Source organism: Rattus rattus, chromosome 12, assembly GCF_011064425.1.
Source record: "Rattus rattus isolate New Zealand chromosome 12, Rrattus_CSIRO_v1, whole genome shotgun sequence".
Taxonomy (NCBI): domain Eukaryota; kingdom Metazoa; phylum Chordata; class Mammalia; order Rodentia; family Muridae; genus Rattus; species Rattus rattus.
The window spans coordinates 83,852,825-83,872,578 of record NC_046165.1 but is presented as its reverse complement, the minus strand read 5'-3'; the positions used below and the strand labels follow the sequence as shown (position 1 = coordinate 83,872,578).

Sequence of the window (19,754 nt, the reverse complement as noted above, 5' to 3'; positions counted from 1 at the left end):
GCAGAAACATGGGAGAAGTCAAGCCGGTAGGAAATTCCAGGGAGGACATTTGGGAACGGTGCTCCTTGGGCTCTGCAAACTCACTGCCACAGTTTCATAAGACAGCAGCCAAGGAAGAACTGCCCTGCTTTCCACAAGCATCAGCTGGGAATCCAAAGTGCTGTTTTCCCTTCCTCCAGGCTCTCAGCAAGATGAAATTAAACTTGAGTTATCAACTCTTATCCTGGACATCATCTTTTCTTTAAACTTAATTTACAAACATTAAGTAACAAAGACTGTGCTGAATGATCTCAAAACCCACAGCCAATTTCTCCTGGTAGCTTCTTTTCTCACTTTTAATATTCAGTCTGTTGTTTGTTTATCGAGGGCTGGCATCAGGGCCATTTGTGAAAGTTAAGGAACAATTTGAGAGAGGGATTCTGCCATGTCGGTCAGAGACTGAACTCACTCAGGTCTTCAGGCTCCTTACTGCTGAGCCATCTCCCTGGCCACTCTCCCAAATCCTTAGATAAATATGACACCTTTGTCACAGCTACTGAAGTAATACCAACAGGTTATATTTATTTTTCTTCCAGATCTTTAAGGTCTGTGTGGCAAATAGAATTGTATATGCTTACTGTATGATCATGATACAATTCATGTGCAAGTGCTATGATTAAAATGGAACTAAGAAACATACCCACCACCTTCCTGTTCATCATTTTTTGTGTGGTGAGAACACTCACGATACTCCCCAGTGACTTTCACTTACATGCTGCTAATTGCAGTCCCTGACCTTACAACCACTGAGCCTCTGAGTGTATCATGCTCATCAGAGGTGAAGCCTGTCAGAGCAGAACTCTGGGCATGCTTGTCCTATTTCCTCCCCCTGCTCTCGGAACCTGACAACTACCACAGTGCTCTTTCTCTATGCTCAACACGAAATGAAATTATATTTGTCTTTCTGTGCCTGAATTATTTCACTGTTATATTATTCTCCAGGTTCACCCATGTTGTTGGAACAGGAAGGAGTCCCTTTAAAGGTAGATTTCAATTCTGTTTGTACACACATCGCATATTCTCTTATCCAATGATGGATACTTAAGTTGATTCCAGAATTTACCTGCTGTGAACAATGTTTCGGTGAACATGCGAGTGCAGATTTTCCGTGACACACTTGTTGTTGTTGTTCCTTTGGCTCTACACTCAGAGTAAGATTACTATAGAGTATGCTAGTGCTTTGCTTTGTTTGTTTGGTTTCTGTTTCTGTTTCTGTAGACAAGGTTTCTCTGTATAGCCTTGGCTCTGTAGAGCAGGCTGGCCTCAAACTCACTGAGATCTGCCTGCTTTAGCTTCCCAAGTGCTGGGATTAAAGGCATGTGCCACCACTCAGCTAATTTTGCTTTTATTACAGGGTATGTTTGAAGTCATAGTTTAAGAAGTACTGCTTAGGATAATATAAAAACTGTGTTTCCCTCCTTCCATATTAAACTCTTTTGAAGGAAGTCACTATGTACAGCTAACACTTAAGGGACAGGTAGTTATATTCTCCCTCCTCAAGGATAGATTATTAGCATAAATCATTTGAAACTCTTTTACATGAAAAAGTTGTTCAGCATGCTCTTTCTCATTTGTGGATTTATACATTTCTCATAGTCTAGATTTATAGATTTCCCTGTTCAATTTGGAGTCTCTGGAGAGTTTAGGAAGACACAAAGAACCCAGGAGTAGGGTAGGCCTTGAAGGGTGAGGTGAGATGAATGAAGGTAAGGGGGAATGTTGGGAGTTAAAGGTTCAAGCAGGGATGAGGGTGAGAACAGGGAAGAGGAAGGAGTGGGGGTGGGAGCGTTAATCAAAGTTATGTATTAAAAAACCCTCGTGGAAATCCACTATTTTGTATGCTATTTGAAAAATATAATCTTAAAATGGAATTCGGACACAGGTACCCCAAATAAGTGGACAATGACTCCTCCAGGAGGCATTGATTATTAAAAGAAGATCTTAGTTCCAAGAGTGGGGCACCTCCCTCTGGTTATTGATTAAGGAAGCTCCCCCAAAATAACACAAGCCACTGCCATTGCTCCTGGTTTCCCACTAGAACCAGACAATAAGACACCATTACTGGAGACACTATACACTTTACTTCCAGGATACAAAGAGATCATGATGAATATCATTATACAAGAGAAATGAATAAGTGAATATCTGAGCTCTAAGTTTTAACAGACTTTCAATGTCTGGTACTTAAATGATTCTATATGAGTCACCCACCACCAGAGGGGGGTTAAAAATCTTAGGCAAACCACTTGCATAGTAAATAATCACAACTGCCTTCGGAGTCTCTTTACTCTGCAGCAATCTATAATAAATCATGAGGTGGATGCAGGTAAGCAGACTCTCATCTGACTGGATCCCTTTCAGGTTTCAAGTGACCAGAAAGGCTACAATTAAACTCTTCCTGTCCTTTTCTGCTGCTGTTGTTAAGGGAACTCTCTCTTTAAATGCTGTTTGATTGCTGCTGGAGCTAGAAGAAACCCCCTTCCTATACTATCACACGGCGTGTCTTCTGTGTCGACACATCCACTGACTTGAGCTAAAGGAAAACACAAATACTATCCAAGTATAATTCCAAAATACACGTGTAGTTTCCTATTGAGGTTTGTATATTTCAATGTCACCAGTTTTTCTTTATAGAAAGTAAACTAATCAAATCCAAGGTCCGACTCTGGAGAGTGTTAGACACCGGGGTCATGTGGTATGAGATAAAGACTTCTGGAGATGAGTAAACTGCACAGATTGGCTTTTCTCCCATGAAACCCACACTGGGAAACTCCTCACCTCAGACTACAGCCATTGTCTGAGGTAAATGGCCCATCCCCAGACTTTCAATTCCTGTGATCAATAAGCATTCACTGAGCTTCTATGTAGTGACATACTATATACCTCGTGCCTCCAATTAATCTAATAGATAGGAAACAGCTCCCAGCAGGGCTGCTGAGGGAGTGGAAGGTAAGCCTTAACAAAGCTGTTGGCACGAAATGACTCAGAGAAGCATACTGGTTTGTGTCAGGTCTCCAGCTGCCTGATGACATCTTATGAAAGTTCATAACTTCCTTTTCTGCATAACAGATATGGCAAGACATACTTTTCAGGTATAATATATGAAAGAAGTCCTCACATATGATAGGCTCTGTAGTATAAGGGTGTCCTCGTATTGTCCAGGTTTCACTAGTCTGGCCCCACTAAGGCATCTCCAGCCTTTTTGTATAGCCTAACACCATGACCTTAAAAAACATTGTCACTTCCTATGCCTCAGTCAAGCTGTCTCCGATACACAGACGACAATGCACATTAATGTAAGAGCCGTGAGACAGAATGAGCAGCAGCATTCACACTGCCTGAAAGGGATGCTACAAGAGGCATTGACACGTAGCATAAGCCCAGAGGTAAGTCTTTCCAGGCAAAAAGCAAGCACGACAGATCAGTAACAAGGGCAAGGATGCTGAGCCCCGGGCCAGCAAACTGCTTCCACAGAAACCAGTAAGAACACACTTGCCACCAAAAGCTGACGACCGACCTCCAGGGCCGAGTCCTTTCACTGTGTGACAAAACAGACTGGAGCAAATCTGTGTGGGACAGACACGGAAGCCACGAAGACGATATTTGAGGGCCTGGAAGGTACTCCAACTTGAAACTTCTTACTTCCAAAATGTTCTCAGCAGGAAAAAGCTATCAGGATGTCATACGGTGTATCCTGGCCTAGCCTGCAGGATTCTGACTTCTAGCCCCTAATGTGTAAGGTTTAGACCTGTGGAATACTGTTTACAATGAACGTCTGCACCATGGGATGCTGACAGACACAGCTAGCTTCCCCCAGAGCCAGGGGTAAGCCTAGCCTTTCATACAGGTGGAGCCTGGTTTAGGCTCTCCAGCCTGCTCCAAGGCCAGCACTAACATTCTAAGCATGGGTTCAACTAACACCTGCGTGATGGCTCTCAGCTGTCTGTAACTGCGGTTCCAGGGGACCCAACACCTTCTTCTGGCCTCTGCAAGTACCGGGCAGGCAAGTGAGGCACAGACCTTCCTGCAGCCGAAACAACTATACACATAAAATAATAAAGATTCTAAAGACTTTCTCTTTCCGATTTTACTCCTGAGGCAATAAGAAAAAAGCATGACCAAGAACAATCTGTTTTTGGAATTGGTTATGTGACCTCAAGCCAAGTCCTCTCAAGTTTAATTGGTTAGATGGATAACGCAGTAAAGCAGTGCCTGGCACATACTAAGCTGTCAATTAGTGACAGCCACTACCAACGGTATCCCCATTTTGCAGGAGACAGACTGCGACGCCATAAAGCGAAACACCTGAGCGGCGGTCCGCCCTTTGCAGTTCCCCACCGAGCAAATGGCCACAGCGAGGAGGGAGCTCGCAGACACAGGAACCCTGCTCTTCTGCTGGTAACACTCTAGTAGGAAGACAGCCATGGAACCTTTAAACACTATCAAAACGAGCTTCGAAAGAGACAGGGAGGGAGCCTGCAGACACCGGAGTGTGAGAGCAAGTAATGCTATCACTAGGTTTTGCTTGGAAGGACAAGGAAGGCTTGGATGAAGAGACAGCGTTTAAGGTGGGGCCACAAACCAGAAGCCTTGTTAGGGAGGTTTGAGGCAAAGGAACCCTCAAGAGAAAAGACTGAGCATGGCCGTCTAAATTTCTAAAGGGCACGAGCGACACGTGATGAAACAGAGATGCAAGCAGGGGCCTCAGGTGAAGGCTCCAGGTGCTGTCTGCCCTGTGCAATGGGAAGACAGGACAATGGCTGCCTACAGTGGAGGAGGAGTGAAAGCACTCATGGACCCCAGATGCCTGCAGACGGGACCACTGAGCTGGCTTATCATTCCATTCTGGAGTACAGCAACCCAAGATGCCTGGTAAATTCTTGTAAGCTGTCTTAGAGCATCTCTGGGAAGACAAAACTAAAACAGTTTCCCTTCTCTCTAACCCCAGCTGATGCTTCACTCAAGCACTTATCTCTCGTACAGCTGGGCAAGGACCTCACTGCTGACCTTCAATCTCTGGAGACCAGAGAACGTGCTTTTATCTTTCCATCTCTCAGAGTCCAGTGTTCATCAAGATTTAGACTAAAACACTTCCTTTTAATAACCTAAAAATATGTTATCTTTCTAAATAAGCAGAGTAAAATCTTCTTACAAATGTATTCTACTTCAAATAAATAAAGGGATAATATGCAAGGATTTTTTTTAAAGATTTATTTATTTCATGTATGTTAGTACACTGTAGCTGTCTTCAGACACACCAGAAGAGGGCATCAGATCCCATTACAAATGGTTGTGAGCCACCATGTGGTTGCTGGGAATTGAACTCAGGACCTCTGGAAGAGCAGTCAGTGCTCTTAACTGCTGAGCTATCTCTCCAGACCCATATGCAATGATTTTTAAGTCCTACTTTTACATCTGTATTTGTCAGGGTTCTCTAGAGACACAGACCTTATGGAATGTCTCTATATATTAAGGTAATTTATTGTAATGACTTATAGTCTGCAGTCCAACTAACCCAACAATGGACAGCTCTGAATGGGAAGTCTAAGAATCTAGTAATTGCTCAGTCCCACGAGGCTGGGTGTTTCACCTGGTCTTCTGTATAAACTGGAATCCTGAGGAACTAGGCTCCAACAGATGTGCTACCAAGTCTTCCTTCTTGCACTGTCCTTATGTAGGCTCCAGCAGGTGTGGCCCAGATTAAAGGTGTGTACCACCATGCCTGATTTGGAACATGCTGTATCCCAGGTTGGCTTTGAACTCAGAAATCTGCTTGCCTCAGTCTCCTAGGATTAAAGGCATGTACGACCTTGCCTGGGCCTATGCTTTTCATGGCCACTATCCCTCATGATCTGGATCAAAAACATGTGTCATCCCAGTCAAGATCCAGTCAGAAGTCTGTGTCTTCCAGCCCCAAGATCTGGGTCACAGGTGTACCCTCCATTTCTGGATTATAGCTCATTCCAGATGTAGCCAGCTGACAACCAGGAATAGCCATCATCACACCTTAACCTTAACAACAGCAAAACAACTTCATCAATATGTCACTCAAATTCTAAATTTTATATTTTAAGATTCATTTCATACATGTTTTATTTGCCTCTTTATTTTGGAGGCAGTGCTTCACTATAGTGCAGCCCTGGCTGGCCTATAACTCACTACAAACCAGGTTGGGCTTTGAACTCACAGGGATCTCTCTGCCTTTGTGCTGGGATTAAAGGCATTCACTCTTTCTATCCAATATGAATATCTGAAGATTTTTAGTTTAACTCAAGCAAGAACAAACTGTACCCAAAGATTCTCCTGAGAAGTATTCGAATTTGTTGAGTAATTATGCTGGTGAGAATGCTGGAAAACAAGGACCTGGGAGAGCTCAGCAGACGAAGGCACCTGCGGCTGAGCCTGACTGCACGAATTCAACCCCTAGGCCCAACAAGGTGAAAGGAGAACCAACCCCTGCAGTTGTTTGTTCCCTGACTTCTGTATGTGCACTGTGACACTGCATTCTCAGACACAGACACACACACACACACACACACACACACACACACACACACACACACACACACCCAAATGTAAAATGTAATAAATGTCTTTAAGAAGCAGTTTGGGGGCTGGAGAGATGGCTCAGCGGTTAAGAGCACTGACTGCTCTTCCAGAGGTCCTGAGTTCAAATCCCAGTAACCACATGGTGGCTCATAACCACCTGTAATGAGATTGGATGCCCTCTTCTGGAGTGTCTGAAGACAGCTACAGTATACTGATATATAATAAATAAATAAATCTTTAAAAAAAAAAAAGAAGCAGTTTGGACTATCTATATTTATATTCAAAAATGGAATTGAGTCCTCATCAACAAGTCACATATGCTGTTTCTTTGCAGTTTAACCAGCTTCCTTGAGGAAGACACTGAGGTAACCCCAGGCCAGTCTCCAGCACTGTGAATCTCCTCTGCAGTGCAGGAAGCCGACTTCCAAAGTCTATTCCTAGGTTACTTGCTGTCAAGCTAGAGGAGCCTGGCCCACAGGAAAGAGACGAAGGAGGCCGTTTCCTAGCACAGGCTGACTCCCCCAGTACTATCGCTCCCTTATGAAGGCCCTACTCTATGGATATAGCTCCCAAGAATTGTATCTCTGTCTGGGGAGCCTAACCTAAATGCCACTTCCCTTTGTGAGTCTCTTCCACCTGAGAAGCCTCTCTCTACCAGTCAAGGCAGGCGGGGGCAAACTACCTTGCACTGCCAGCCACCTGCTCCCCGTCCGTCCTTCTGGCTCCCTTTCATTGTGCTTCAAAATCTCCACACCACAGCCAAAGGATGAGCAGGCTGACAACTCTTCAGCAGTTCTGAGCAAATTCCAACTCTGCTTCTGCAAAAGCGAGGGCAGGGTAGGTACACACTTACACAGAGGTCTGCTAGGAGTTCCTTCTTGGGGCTTTTCCTCTCAACAAACCAACTGGATCTGTGGCTACATATTAACTGAAATACCTGGGAGTCTCTCCACACTCTACCTTGCAGTAACGTGGCACAAGTAACCTGGCAGTTACTGTATTTGTGAATACTAAGAATTCAAGAATTCTTCCATGGGCTTGATAAGAACAGATGGATTCTTATCTCCTCTGCAACCAGTAAGTGGTTCAGAGCTGGCTGAGTGGCTAGCACAATGATGCCGGCAGATAGCCTTCGGTGTGAAGGGAAAACGTTCCAGTCACTACATGTGAGCCAAAAGTACCTTCTCTTTCCGTCTGAGAGAGGAAGCTCCTCATGGACCTAGAGGCAAGGCCTGGGAGGCAGTCTAGGCAGCAGCAGGATTAACTAAATATGACACCCTACATTACCCATTTTAATAAGCCCATACCCTTAACTCTAAGTGACCCATTCAAATGTTTGCCATATTGGTAAACAAGCAGGTGAGGAGATATATATCAAATATTAATAATAATGCCTTACCTGAGTATGAGTTACTTCTGCTGCTTTCTGTGTATCTATGAATCTTTGAGTTTCTAGAAACACAATCTTTGTAATCAGGAAAATCTATTATATAAAGACTTCTGTGAGCACTGAGGTTTTCCACAAGACCTAAACTTAGATAATTCTTACAAAAAATGAAAGTTGCAAATCGCTTATTTAGCTATTGTTTATTTTATCATTTTTAAGGTTTTTTTTTTAATTTGTTTTAGGTGTATGACTGTCTTATCTACATGTATGTCTGTGTCCCATGTGCATGCCTGGTACCTGAGGTGGACAGAAAAGGACATCAGGTCCTCTGGGACAGTTATGGGGCAGTTACAGATAGTTGTGAGCTGTCGTGAGTGCCTGGGTCCTCTGGGCGCTGCAAACTTGAGCTACCTCTCAAACCCCTACTTTACCATTTTTTCAATGGTATAATCATTTTATAGACTTTGATGTTTAATTCAGAAACCACTCAAACTGTACAAAGCAGTAATGCTACATTGCATGTAATACGCTGACTGCCTTATATTACAACCTTAACTGAGTAATTAAAATCTTTAAAGCCAAAGTTCAGTATTTTTAAGACTGTGAAGTACTACTAAACCAAAGAACAGGAATGCAACTGCTTCACTCTAACAGTGAAGAGTAGTGCTCACTTCGGCAGCACATGTACTAAAATTGGAACGACACAGAGAAGATCAGCATGGCCCCTGTGTAAGGATGACACGCAAATCGTGAAGCGTTCCATGTTTTACAATAGAGACAGAGGGAACACTCATTCAGAGCCTGCCCCACATGTGGCCCATACATATACAGCCACACAATTAGACAAGGTGGATGAAGCAAAGAAGTGCAGGCCGACAGGAGCCAGATGTAGATCTCTCCTGAGAGACACACCCAGAATACAGCAAATACATAGGCGAATGCCAGCAGCAAACCACTGAACTGAGATCGGGACCCCCGTTGAAGGAATCAGAGAAAGAACTGGAAGAACTTGAAGGGGCTCGAGACCCCATATGAACAACAATGCCAAGCAACCAGAGCTTCCAGGGGACTAAGCCACTACCTAAAGACTATACATGGACTGACCCTGGGCTCCAACCTCATAGGTAGCAATGAATAGCCTAGTAAGAGCACCAGTGGAAGGGGAAGCCCTGGGTCCCAAGACTGAACCCCTACTGAATGTGATTGTGGTTGGGGGAAGGATGGTAATGGGGAGGATAGGGGGAGGGAACACCCAAGTTGACCCCATATGAACAACAATGCCAACCAACTCAGAGGACTCAGGGACAGAAGGGGACCCTGGGGAGATGGGTTGGAAGGATGGGTTGGAATCCCCAGTGAAATTGTTAAATAGGATGGAAACACCTCAGGGGTTAATAAAGATGGGAAAAAAAATAAACAAAAATTAAAAATAAAATAAAAGTGAAGGACTGACCCTGGCATAGGTAGCAATGCATAGCCTGTGATTAAGTGGGCCAAGAGATTGGTGGTAAAACACCCATGTAGAAGAGGAGGGGAGGGTTAGGGGGATGTTCTCTCCAGGAAGGGGAATAACAGTAAAAATGTAAATAAGGAATACAGAAATGTTAGAACAAAACAAAAAAAAAAAAGAAAAAAAAAAAAAAATACTCAAGTTAATAAAGATGGGGAAAAAATAAATAAAAAATTAAAAAATAAAAATAAAATGAAACTTCCCATGGCCTTCAGACTGACTGGCACAAATGTTGATAAAACTTCCCAGCCTTTGACTGACAATACTTTCCTAATGAAAAAAGCTACTTGTTGCTAGCTGTTAGCTAAAGCAAGAGGCACAGTAGAGTCCTGCCAACTTCCAGATCATGACCGCTTGTTCACTAAGACCACTCATGTGTCCAATTCAGTGCCATTTATATAGAGAACTAGAGCATCTCTTTCAAACACTGGACCCTCTCGTCATCTGGATTGGTGAACATGCACCTTCAATATCTTATAGTGTTGAAATATGTTAACAGGGAATCTTGGCTTCCATAAATACCTTTACTAGCTTCAGGAAGCTAGTAAATCAAGCAAGGGATCCCTTTAAACTGTGCTAACGTAATGGCAAGTGGTCTGCTCTATCTTCGATCTGCAAGTGATTTATAGTTACAACGACAGGGACTATAGACAGGGACAGAGTACGGAGCTGGGGCCGCAGAGAGTAAAGTAAAGCCTTCAGTATCACCTTTCAGTGGAACTGCAATGAGCTATGCAGGCAGAGCACTAAAATGGTAAACGCAATCTGCCAAAACAGAAAAAGAGCCAGTGAGTATGGGAGAAGGGAAAAGCATGCACTTTCCATTGTAGAACTCAGCTAGCGTTCTTCCCAGAATTAAATTCAAGGACTCCACAATTTCAAAACATCTCTAAAAACCATGAGACAAACTAAAAGTGAAAGGGAAGGAAAGGGAGCCTTTTCACTAGTGCTTAAGTAGTGCCTCGGGCTGTAAAAACCCCGTGCCTGAAACAAATTAGGGAAAGATGGTTTCAAAAACTAGCACTAAATGCTAAAATAAGACGTTTGCACCCTGGGCTGCCCCAGATGCAGCGACCTAACCCCACAGCAACCTTGTACACTACCTCCACAGACAAGTTCATAGTTCAGATTGCGATGAATCACAAGAACCTTGTATACTATTTCCACAGACAAGCTTAGAGTTGATTGCCATGAATCTTTAGAAGTGACGGGGAAAAGTCAAATACTCAACCTTCTGTTCACAGAAAACGGTCTGAAAACCCTGTTAAACAGTGTCAAGCGCACCTCTCAAAACCTCTCATGGTGCGGCCCTGAACTAGAAAACAGTGAGAGTCATTGAAGAGGAGCTCAGGGCCTGAGAGGACATGCGACTACACCACAAAGTGGTAATTATACAGTGAGCGTGTAAAAAAGTCTAGACTCAAGGGCTCCAAAAGGTACTTCAAAATCAGCTAATAATCATGACCAGGGACAGGAAAATAACTTTCTCAGAGGGCTATGAGAGGGAAGGGAGGGTGGAAAAAGACACTGGGCCACCAAGGCAAGAAAATGCTGCTACCAATTACCAAGGTGACTAGTAGACAAGTAGACACCATCATTTCATACAGCCCTGTTTGAATATTTGTCTCCCCAGATTCATTTGCAGAACTCCCGGGAACTGTTGTTGGAAGCTGCTATTAGGAGGTGAGATGTTTGGAAAGTTCAGGGAGGCTCTTAAAGAGTCAGTGCAAGGAAGTTTGCTTGCCCTGTTCACAGGATGAGCTGAAACACAGGATAGCATCTTGAAAGCCTTCCCTAATCAGTCTTTCCTATGTTGGCCTCTTGGTCGTGGATTCCCCAGGCTGCTTGTTTACAAACTACTTAGTTCTACACTCTTTGTTATAATAGCCCAAATGGGCTAAGACACACAACCGGTGAAGGACAAATACTAGTCTAACCACTACTGATTCATCTCAAAGTCTTAAGAACTCAGAAAAGCAGCCCCAACAGTTGTCAGCCAGCTCTAGAAGTCCCTTTACCACACCGAGGGAATCAAGGTGATGGCTATTCCCAGCAGTCCTATGTGGCCAGGGAGGCTGCTGCCCCTTCTACCATATCGTCAGAAGACGGGCTGTTTCCTGGCTTCTTAAGAAACATACGCATTAAAATACTGTGAGTAAAATCATACTGAATGGTGTTGTACTTGAAATGTGCTTTCACTTACATTTGTAAGAACTGTGCATAACTGCAGGTAGCTCCTTCAGCTTATGGCTCATGGAGGGAAATGTCTAGAATCTTAGCAATGTTGCAATGAAAGGAGGTAGACTATAGAACAGAAAATGACGACAGGACAGTTTTAGAGAATGGTATTTATTTAATTGGGTCTTGACAAGACCTCTATTGGTTGGGTGAGAACGTAAAGATGAGGCTGTTACCGATGTTAAGTTAGAAAACATCAGCATCTCGTCTGAAAACGAAAGGTGAGGAAGTGGAGGAGGAGGGAGCCTGGGATAATACTACTGGGTAATGCCATTCGCCCCGCAAGTACAAAGCCTGGAGTTCAGCCCTCAGCGCAGCAAAACAAGACTTAGAAAGGAAAGTTTTACCACTGAGATGGTTTGCATAGATAAATGGATATGTAGTAGTAACACTTCCCAAATGGGGATGCAAGAATGGTTGGAGAAATATGGGTGGGGAAGGGGCTCACCACTCGCCACCTCTAGTTCCTGACTTCTGGAGAAGGGAAAATCTGTTTCCTTTCAGGGTGTGTCTCCTGGAAGTTTGCGCACACTCCAGTGGATGGCCTCACACCCAGAACTATATGGGCCTGGTGGGCTATCTGCTGTTTTCACTTTTTGTTTTTAAAGATTGATTTATTTTATTCTTTATATACATTACACCCGGGCCGCAGTTTCTGCTACTTCCCTTTCTCTCAGGGTTCTCCCACCTCCCCTCTCCTCTAGGTCCACTCCTCCTCTGTTTCCCTTCAAAACAGACAAACAAACAAAAGGAGCAGATCTCCCAGGGGATATTAACTAAACACAGTGTAACAAATTACAATAAGGTCAGATAACCTATCAGGAGAAAAGGGTCCCAAGCATAGGCAAAAGAATCTGAGAGGTTTGAATCCCACTGTTAGGATTCCCATAGGAACACCAACTACACAGCCACAACATACCTTCAAACCCTTCAGAGTTTGTGATTGTTGATTCAGTATCTGTAAGCCACTATAAGCCCTGCTTAGTTGATTCTGTGAGCTGTGCTCTCATGGTGCCCTTAACACCCTCTGGCTCCTAGAATCTTTTCTTCCCTGTCTTCTTTCAGATTCCCCTGGTATCACATACTGCTGGTCTAACTGGATGTCAGCATGTAGAAGAATGCAAATACAGCCATGTCTATTACCCCCAAGTCCAAGTGGATCAAAGACCTCAATATAAAACCAGATACGCTAACCTAATAGGAGAGAAAATGGGAAAGAGCCTTGAACACATTGGCACAGGAGACAATTTCCTGACTGGAAGTAATGGCTCAGGCACTAGGATCAAAAATTAATACATGGGACGTCAGGAAACAGAAAAGCTTCTGCAAGGCAAAGGACATAATCAATAGGACAGAACAGCAGCCCACGGAGTGGGACAGGATCTTCACCAACCCTAATATCCAAAGATCTTTAAGAGGGTTCCACACCTAAATAGAGAACTCTCAACAGAAGAATCTCACAAGGCTAACTAAGAAGCACTTAAAGAGATGTTCAAAGCCCCTAGTCATCAGGTAAATGTGAATCAAAAGGACTTTGAGATCCTATCTTACACCTGTCAGAATACCTAAGATCAATAACAAGAGTAACAGCTTGTTGTGATTTGCCCAGGAGTTATCTGTATTTTGATGCTAATTCCACTGCCCCAAGGACAGCTGCCCTGTCACTACTCAGGACTCAGGCGACTTCACCAGAACCTTCTCCCCATTGAATTTGTAAAATACAGGTGAGGGGCAGGTACAGGATAGAAGGAGGCCTGTCATTGGAGGAGAAGGAAGGATGGGCAGGAGAAAGGTTTGAAGGACGAGGAGAAGACTGGAATGGAAAGAAAGAAGAGACTGGAGGGACAGAGAGAGAAGCCATGGCAAGACAATATGGCAGGTGACGTTACGATTCTACGCTGTACCTTTATAGGTTGTTAGAAATGCTCTTAAGGGATGGATGGTACTGGGCTTTGTATGTTTAGGTGGGCAATTATATCTTATCAATTGGGCCAAAGGTTATTGTGTTGTGTGTTCTTTCATGTGCAGATTTAAGTGTAAGGGAGTGTGGGGCAGCTAGTCTGGGCCGCCACAGAATTGGAATGTGTGCTTCTGACAAGATATCCAGCAGATATCTTGGGGCACTGGGGTGTAGGCCTAGTGGGGAATAAAAGATACTTCTTTATTTTTTTATATTTTTTACAACAACAACAGCTCATGCTGGCAAGGGTGTGGAGCAAAGGGAACACTCCTACACTGCTGGTGGGTGTGCAAATTTGCACAAACACTTTGGAGGTCATTATGGAGATTTCTCAAACAAACAACAACCTAGATTTCCATCAACCAGGACTGGTGGGCTACTAAAATATAAAGGACAGGAAGTTGGGAGGGAGGGCTATGGAGAATGGGGCTGAAGTGGGCTGAGACAGGGGGACAATAAGAATAAGTATGATCAAAATACATTGTATGCATGTATGAGATCATAAAAAATACAAATATTACATTAAAAGTATGAACAACTTAAAAAACCAAAAAAAGAAAGAAAAACAAAAAACTTTGGAATATGTGGACTTGGGGAAAGAGTCAAGTAGGGAGCGTCTGGGTGTTGCAAATGGCAAATGTGATAGACAATGCACAAGCCATGAACTCCCGATGGTCGTCTAATTAGGACGCCTGCTGCTTTCCCTGCCCTGCATGTCTTCCTAGGGCGACCCTCACACTGGCCAGCACCACTGCTGTAAGTGTACCACCTACCACACCGTGGAGCCAAGCCTGGGTCTAGACACACTCTCAGAGGACAGTGGGGGTACAAACTACTGGGAAGGTTGGTGCCTTAGGGTCCTGCTCCCTCGGTGCCCAGGGCGACTCTAGGTCTTTGGTCTCTGCAACAGCACCAGTCTGTAAGCTGTACCAAACCCCTCTCCTGTTCCTTCAGGCAGTCAGATTTCATGTCTAGTGCTTACCTCAAAAAGCTTCTTCCCGGTTATGTATTATTTTGAATCTAGGAGAATTTGTTTTCTTAAAAGATTTGAGGTATAAGTTTTCATTTGGCTGGCAAAAAAAACTAGTAATTTTATGGTAAGATAGGAATATATCACTGAATTAAAAATGTATGCAAAATTTTAAGGTGTTGGGTTTTTTGAGATTTTAAAAACTTATTTATTTATTTATTTATTTATGAGTACACTGTAGCTGTCTTCAGACACACCAGAAGAGGGCATTGGGTCCCATCACAGATGGTTGTGAGCTACCACGTGTTTTCTGGGAACTGAACTAGGGACTTCTGGAAGATCAGTCAGTGTTCTTAACCGCTGAGCCATCTCTCCAGTCCCTTTGGAGACTTGTTTAAAGCTGCCTTTCACTCCTCACTTCTCTGTCTCATGAGTTTCTTAATGATGAAGTTAAGAAGTGCTGGTATACGGCTCAGTTTGCCATGATACACAGGGCTTGGCAACTAACTAGATAGCATGTGAGCAGATCCCATTTAAGTCCCCAAGGCCCTGTTTCCACACCTGTATAACATGATAATAAAGCCATTATTATCCCTAGCCCAGGAGTTCACATTGAGGAAGAAGTATGCAGCACTATTCTCAGAAAGCAGGACTGTGGTAGTCACAACACAAAAGCGAACAGGAAGTCGACTATCCCCCAGATGACTAAAATGTCTGCTATGCTTGTCTGTGGTCCTGCTCAATAAAACTGCATCATCTACTTGTCACCTCTGAATCCAGGTGGCCCTTGTGACCGGCTCTGACCAGATCTGGCAGAGTGACACCTTGTGACTCTTAAGTCTAGTCCTCAAGAAGCCTAATTCTTACCTTGTTGGAACATGGTGTCTCTGTGTGTGGAGATCTATCTGACAGCTGGAAGATGACATCACACGCAGCTGAAAGGTGACCAAGCCTGAACCACCCACCAGCTTCAAACTAGCAGACGATGAGGCAGAGAAGGTAGCTGGGGCAAGAAATGCACTGCCCTAAGTAGAACTGTGGAGTCACGTGTGGGTAGAGACAGGTGACTCAGCAGCTAAGGGAGCTGCCTGCACTTCAGGGTGCTTGAGTTTGGTAGTCACACTGGTCACACTGGTCAGCTCACAGTCACTTGTAACTCTAGCTGCAGGGCATCTCCCCAGTAGCCCATGCACTCCTTATACTCACACAAACACATGCACACACATAAACATTTTTAAACGTCTTAAAAAGAAATTAAACGATGGCTGTTTGAAGCCAGCGTGGTTTGGAGTAGTTTGCTAAAGGGCAATACATAAGTGATGCACGTGTTTCGTGGGTTGTCGAAGTGCAGTATCTTATATTCCAAATATTTCCTAAAGTTTCCTATAATATGATTAAATGTGTTGTAATCAAAGCATAACTACACCACAGCCTAATGTGGCTACACTTAACCCTTAATGACTATGTCAAGGTTTCTAATTCCAGTAAACTGTATCTCAGAGGATAAAAATGAATCTCACTTTCAAATTTGACCATGGTTAAGACAGGTACAACCATAGCTCAGTTTAACTGAAGATAACTGGGCAAGAAGAACTAAAAGGTAACAGAATTGCTATAATTCACTTAAAAGACTCCAAAGACAATGAAAATCTCAGCCCAAAGTTTTGCTTTAAAAGACTCCAAAGAGAATGAAAATCTCAAAAGTTCAGCGAGCATGGTATAAGCAGATAGCTAAGTGAAGTCATTATTCTCATTCATTCAACAAATTATTTGAAGTGCTAATTCCATGCTAGTGAGTTGTCAGCCTGTGTGTGTGTGTGTGTGTGTGTGTGTGTGTGCACCAAGAAAGTGAAACTAGAGAACACATTCCCGTCTTGGTTAGTGAATGTGGCCAGAAAAGCTTCTGCCCAAAGCAAGTCTGTATACGCAGGAGGCATGAGGAGCCGCTGGCAGCTGGCTCCATTGTTACTAACCAGTACTGCTGTTAAGTGCTCCTTCACCCTTTTCCTTCTGTGGCTTCTTCCTCTCCGCTGCTGCTAAGCATGTGGCCTCTGCTAAGCCATGTCTCATACGTGCACCTTCTCAACAACCGTGAAGTGTTATATACAGAAGAGGAAAGTGCGGCCTGCTTCCCTCACATGGCAGACCTAGTGGGAGAGCTCGTGCTTTTCACTGCTCGCCCATGCTGCCTCTACAAGAAAAGCCGACTACATCAGAGTCAACAGATAAATAAGGAACAGCATATTCTCCTTAGCAGGAGAAAAATTGGCGTCTGCGTTTTCAGAGAGCTTCTTCTGGCCCTGTTTGCATTCTTTTTTCCTATTCAAAGAGTCTGGAAAATATTAGTAATACCGAAAACCCTTTAAAGCTACATGAGGAAGTATATTTAATTTGTTCCTGACAGCACAAACCATCAATAGAATTAGTTATCACAGGGAGTGAGAGCTCACTTAGCAACAATAGGAAATGTTCTACATTATTATGCCTATATTCTTCAACAGCTTTATCATCTTCCCCAACTGAAAAGACATAAAAACATGAAAAGGGTCATCCAGAATCTCACTACCTCACGTTGACAAGTTCCTATTGGTACAGACTCAGCTTCCTTAGTTATGTGTTTACGCAGTTTTGTCCATCTCTCAGAACTCCATTAGACATCCTCTCCTGTGACACTCCTTTCATGTAAATACCACTCCATACCAATAACTGCAGACCCCACTGTCTTCCCTTAAAGACTGCACAGTCCTTCACTCTATAAATGGGCCCTAACACGTATTTTATCTGTCACAGGGATATACTTAGAATATGTTTTATATTCCAGTGCTAAAAAAATATAAGGTGTAGTCTGGGGCATATGTCTGTGTATAATTGTACAATTTATTTCTTTAATTTCCTAGATGTATACTTAGCATTTTCTAAATGGCTTGGAGTCTGCATTTTCCAAACTGTCATCCAAAATATGCACCAAGTTTAGCATTTTCTTTTTTTCCAGGAGACGAGGTCTCATTATATATCCCTGGAATCTGGGATTTCCCGGAACATACAGAGATCCACCTGCCTCCCCTCTGCCTCCCATTAAAGACATTGGCTACTCTGACGGGCTACAAATTTAATTTTAAAAACAAGAAAGTCCCTGTGATATCTTTCATTTGGATACCATTTTCTCTCTAGACAGTATCTATATAAAAAAACAAACAAAATAAGATTGTATTCTATCCTAAGTATGTAAAATACCAACTCACTTCTCTGATACTGTATTAGGGTTATACTTGGATAGGAGGAAATTCTAAAACTCCTCATACGGTCAAATGGTTTACTTTCAGTATCACGCACCTTGAAAACTTAAGCTCTAACACAAGCAGATCAATAAATAATGTTCGAACAAAAAACCAAAAACAAAAAGCAGGACAGCTTAACATGTCATCAACTTTGCATCCTGTATAGAGCCAGGAGAGAACAGTCAGACGGAAGGAAAAGGAGAGACTAAAAGGCTATTCTTATGCCCAGTGAGATGGCTTAGTGGACTTGCTGCCAAGTTTAATAACCTCAGTTCAAGTCCCAGTACCCACACAATGGATGGAAGGAAAAACTGACTACCGTAAGTTCTACTCTGACCTGCACATATACACACACATATTGAATGAATGAATGAATGAATGAATGAATGAATGAATAAAATTTAATTAAAAAGAAGCCTTCCTTAGAATATTATGGACTGTCAGATAAATTACGCAGACATATGTACCTACATGTTCAGGACATACCAATTTGAAGCTAATCTCCAGGAAGTAAAAGACAACAGGAATGTTTGTAAAAAACACACACACACACACACACACACACACACACACACACACACACAAACACACAAATCCAGGTTTCCATAGGGAACAGCAGGGTCTAGATAGCAGGCCGAGGGGCCACTTGATTACTTTCCCTTCTGACCCAGGAGGCCACAGGAACTCTGAGAGCATGGAAGGCAGGGGTTCTCTTCAAGGCCATCACACATGACAGATTTCAATCATCAAGCTTTGCAGAGAGTTGGCAAGGTGAGAACATCTTTAGCAGTAAATAAAATTAACTAGTGACGCTTTGTAAGGATGTGCTAAAACAGGAGTGCCACTGAGGATTAGTAGCAACTTCTTCACTGGAGGTTTATCCTACTGGGAATACAGCATTAGATTAAGCTGCCATACCAAAAGCACATGGGGGAGCAAACAGCCTCACGAGTGCACGCAGGCAGTAGACTGTGGCTGGGGGTGTCACTAGCCTATACTACCCTTCCTGTGTCTTACTGGAGGAGAGAGGCTGGGATGGGTTTCCTGAGGCTCACACAGCTTACTCCAGAGTTAAGTTGGCCTTGATCCTGCTTCCGTCTCCAAGTGCAGACGTTACAAGCATGCACCACTCCCACACCTGACTAAATCTGGGAATGTGCAAGTGAGGGTCCACAGGGCAACTCCAGTGGCTGTCTACACACAGAACAGACTATGAATGGCTTTTATCTCTTTAAATACTTCAAAATAATGATCTTGTGACATATGAAGACGTTGTGAAATCCAGATGTTAGTGTTCATAAATGAAGTTTCACTGTAACAAAGCCACTGTCATCCATTTCTCCCTATGATGGTGGGGTTGAGTAAGTAGAGAAAACTAGACAGATGGCAAAGTTCAAAATAGTCGCCCTCTGATCCTTCACAGATGTTGTTCTTGGCCATTAAACCAAGTAACTTGTAAACAAATTACAACTTCAAATTTGCCAGCTTTTCTTGGTTTGGCCAATACCATAGCCAGAATTCTGACACAACCTTCCAGTTTCACAGAGAGTAACTCCACACCACAGACAATAAACGAGTCTTGATAGCTCCTATGGGTGCTGGGTGCAGCCACAGTCATGAGATGGAAAAGGCCCTCCTGGATTAAAATTAAGATGATGGGGATGGCAAGATGTGGGTGATGATGTCAGCCAGCTGCCTGGCATCTGAGTTTGATCCCCAGAAGAAGGAAGTTCCTCTACTTGTCCTCTGATTGCTACATGCACACCAGAGCATGCTCACATCCACACTGACTTGCACACAATAATTTTTAAAATTATAATAAA

The 19,754-nt window shown here is 43.3% G+C and overlaps 1 protein-coding gene and 1 non-coding gene across 2 annotated transcripts in view; one reads left to right on the top strand and one right to left on the bottom strand.

Moving 5' to 3' along the window:
• The window catches only part of LOC116913540 (translation initiation factor IF-2-like), a 37,775-nt gene that overhangs the window by 10,153 nt on the left and 7,868 nt on the right, over positions 1-19,754 (bottom strand). The window lies entirely within an intron of this gene.
• On the top strand, positions 8,639-8,744 carry LOC116914174. The gene has a single exon (XR_004389718.1). It is a non-coding gene; the product is annotated as a U6 spliceosomal RNA (small nuclear RNA).